This window comes from Trichechus manatus, unplaced genomic scaffold, assembly GCF_000243295.1.
Source record: "Trichechus manatus latirostris isolate Lorelei unplaced genomic scaffold, TriManLat1.0 scaffold00054, whole genome shotgun sequence".
Classification (NCBI taxonomy): Eukaryota; Metazoa; Chordata; class Mammalia; order Sirenia; family Trichechidae; genus Trichechus; species Trichechus manatus.
This window is the reverse complement of record NW_004443990.1, coordinates 8389353-8393719: the sequence shown is the minus strand read 5'-3', so window position 1 is coordinate 8393719 and position 4367 is coordinate 8389353.

The following is a 4367-nucleotide window of genomic DNA, read 5'->3' as shown; positions in this document are numbered from 1 at the left end:
TTAAGAGAAAATCTTTATCACTGATAGTCATTAATATTGATATTAATCTAGAAAATATAACAGTTCTAAACATGTTATCACCCTAATAAAAATGCCTCAAAGTATATCAGCAAACACTGATAGAATTACAGGGAAAAAAAACTGAAAAACCACCCTCACATATTTCAACACCAGTCCCACATTATTGCTATAAATAAGCAGATAAAAACTAGAAAAGACACAGAAAATTTGAACAACATAAACAGCATATTTTAATGGACATACATAGAGCACAAAGCCGTTGCCATTGAGTCGATTCTAACTTATAGCAATCCTATAGGACAGAGCAGAACTGCCCTATAGGGTTTCCAAAGCCGTAAATCTTTACAGAAGCAGACTGACACATCTTTCTCTCACAGAGCAGCTGGTGGATTCAAACCACCAACCTGTTGTTTAGCAGCTGAGCACTTAACCACTGCGACACCAGGGCTCCTTACACAGAACGTAGTACCTATCAATTAGAGAATACGCATTCTTTTCAGGCACACTGGGGACATTTACAAAAATTGACCATAAATCAAGTCTCACAAAATTTGAAAGAATTAGTTATCATAAAGATTATGTTTTCTTACCACAATATAATTAAATTAGAAATCAATAATATTAAGAAAATTTATAAATCTCCAATATTTGGAAATTTTAAAATACTTCCTTAAAATAACACAAGAGTTGAAAAAGAAATCATAATGGAAATGTTAAAATATTTAGAAGAAAGCAGTAAAAATGTTATATATTAAAACCTGTGGAATACTGGTAAGCTGATACTTAGAAATTTTACCTTTAAAATAAACTTATTAATAGACTGAAATTAATTCAGTAAGCATAATTAGGAAAAAAGTAAACAAGTTAAAAGCAGACAATAAATGAAATTGAAAAAATAAAATGAAATCGAAAAGGAAGTCATTAGAGAGCAGAGAGCATCACCAAAAGCTTTTTTTGATTCTTTGAAGAGATAAATAAGCTGGATAAATCTCTGGAAGATTAATCTACAAAAAGAGACAGAGGGAAGGGATTAATTAAAATATGATTAAAAAGGAGGCATAACTACAGTTACATTACAGGCTTTTAAAATGCTAAGCATGAACTATGAACAACCGTACACAAAATACTTTGAAAACTTGGATGAAATGAAAATATATTAGCAAATATATGTACATAATAACTTACCAAAACAAACTCAAGGTGATATAGGATAATTCTATAACTATTATGAAATCTTCACACAAGTTCAGGTAACTATTTTACAGGAGATTGCTAACAAACTTTCAGAAAACAATTTCAAAATTATACAAAAATCTTCCTAGAAAAATAGGAAACAATTTTATGGGATATGATTTTTTTCTAAATATTGTTTTTCAATATGGTCATATGAAAAAAATACAAATAGTTTACACATTTGTCAGTTTGTAATAACCCTATCTTTGGAACTTGTTTTAGCTTCATGTTTGCTTATCAACTTTATCTATTCTTTCATACAGAAATCTGACAGCATATTATTTCATTAGAGCTGTCCATCCGGAGTATAAAAATGAGCCCCAATTCTTCAAGATAAACTCATGGATTAAATGGTTAAATTATCTTTTTTTTTTTAATTGCAGGAAAATAGAAAACATCAAAATAGCATTTATCAGATCTTTGGAGAAATGATCACTTCCTATTTGAAGCAATCTAAGAAATCAAAGAGAATTGAGGGCATGTTTGATCACCTAAAATTAGAAGTCATTTGCATTAAAAATTAAAGTTTAAAAGGAATACAAAAAATTTACAGAATATTTATATCAAATTGTTTATACTGTAAGAAAATATCTCAAGCCACCCACACACAAAATGGGCAATGGATAGGAAAAGTTTTTTCACAAAAGAGCAATCTCTAGTAAACAAGTATATGGAAAATGTTCAACGTCACTATTAATAAAAATCCAAAGTCAACTTTGAGATAACAATTTAAATCTGTTAAGTTACTCCAAAGTTTTAAATCTTCACTCTAAAAAATGGCAATATTGTGGTGACCTAGTATACTCCTATGTGGTGGTGGTATTGTAAGGTGGCACAAATTTTTTAATCTACTAGGAAATGTGTCCTAAAGGAATAGAACAAAACAACAGTGAAAAGCAATATCCATGAGGATACTGCAGTGTTATCTACAACAGCAAATATTTGAAAATACTTTAAATGTCTAAGTAAATGATGGAATTTCAAAAGTTAATTGAATAACAGTATTATACTGCCAAAATGTCATTATGCAGTCATTAAAAGAGATAATGATGAATACTATATAACATCATGGGAAGTGTTAATGACAATGTTAAGTAAAAAACAGATTATAAACTTGATCACTAAGATAACTATAAAACAATATATGCTTTTGGAGTTAGAAGGGCATCTGCAAACAAGGAAATCAATTATTGCATCAGGATAATGGCATTGAAAGTGATTTATGTCTTTAACCTTCTTTTAATTTTGTTGTGAAACTGACTTTTTTTAAAGAAATTGCTTAAATGAGTGAGAGATGATGCTAGAATCATATCCACTGAAAAATAAATCTCTGTACGCTCCTTGAAAAGAAGAAAGATGACACTAAAGGGTTAGATTCTCTTATTTTAGCAAAGCCCATTCATGAGTCCTTGAGTATGCCAAAGTAGACCTAAACTTAGTAGAAGAGTGAGAAATTATTCTGTATAACAATGTGAGAGAGACTGAATCTAGAGAAGGGAAAGGAGAGTGTGTTAACAACGTGGCGGACAGTCTCTTCAAAGCCATCTAATATTCAGTCTTTTTGTATGCAAGGTGAAAACTCTCCATCATTTTGGAACTTTTTGAAGTCTGCACTTGCACACACATATACATGCACACCCAAAAATATCTTGTGCAAAAGATTTGGGTAGTAAACAAAGGAAAAAGAAGAAAAACAGCTAAGTTTCATGTTTGATTCATTGTGGAACAGAAAGAAGAGTTATAGGAGGAAAGTTGTGGTAAGATTGAAAATTCAGTGTGAAAAGGAGACCATGAAAACATAAGTCCCTGGGAATTTGCAAAAATTTGTGGTAAGTATTGGATATAGCTCAGAATTTAAATCCAAAGGATAGGATGACCTTGATATTGAGGTAACTAATACATATCTGGATGACAGTCATCACTTATATGAAGGCACCTTTATGTGGAAAGGAGCCCTGGTGGTACAGTGGTTAAGTGTTGGCTGCTAACCAAAAGGTTGACAGTTCAAATTCACCAGCAGCTCTGTGAGAGAAAGATGTGGCAGTCTGCTTCCATAAAGATTTACAGCCTTGGAAACCCTGTGGGATGTTCTACTCTGTCCTATAGGGTCTCTATGAGTGGGAATTGACTCAGCGGCACACAACTACTACTACCACCTTTATGTGGAAAGGAGCCCCTGGTGGTACAACAGTTAAGCACTCTGCTGCTAATTGAAAGGTTGACAGTTCGAGCCCACCCAGTGGCTCAGCAGGAGAAAGGACCTGATGATCTGCTCCCATAAAGATTACAGCCTAGAAAACCCTCTGGGGCAGTTCTGCTCTATCACATGGGCCCGCTATGAGTCGAAATCGACTTGATGGCATTGAACAGCAACACCACCTTTATGTGGAAAAGATGTATATGAGTTCTCAATAGTTTGGTCCATTCACTTATACAATATAATATTCAGTGGCTACCAACTGCCAGGCATTATTGCTAGATGCTAAGACTGTCCAGGAGACTAAGGAATAGCTCCTTTTCTCAAGTGAACAGTTGAATGTAAGAGGAAGATAAGGAAATAGGCAATTTCAATATAGTATACTAAGTACCAAGACGGAAGTAAGCCAGAGTGCTTTGGATATACAGAGAAGAGGCACCTTCTCCTTAAAATAAGACAGATATGGTAACCATACCTCCTATATTTTCCAGAACAAATCCAATTTCAAATAACCTTTGCCTACAGATTTATTTAAAAGTATTAGTCCCTGTGCTCTGATGTATGATTAAAAGAAAATATGGCCATCACTTCCATAGTCTACCAGAGTTTAGGTTTATCCATCTTTATGGTACATTTTTTTCCACCTTTAAAATGATCTTAAGAGTACGCCAAGATGGAAAAAACCCACTATGCAGCCTTTCTCATACAGATTACAACTAAAAACTCTGGACAGAATACAAAAAGCAAATAGTTGAAGATTTAGAAAAGTAAAAAGTAGCAGAAACTTGAACAGCCAGTACAGTGCTGAGTTCCCTGGATTCTTCCTCCTTTATTCCCTTCTTTGACCCAAGGGCACTAAATTGCACGGCAGGCAGACAGCAAAAACTCTTGACTAGGGAACTTGGAAAAGGGGCTC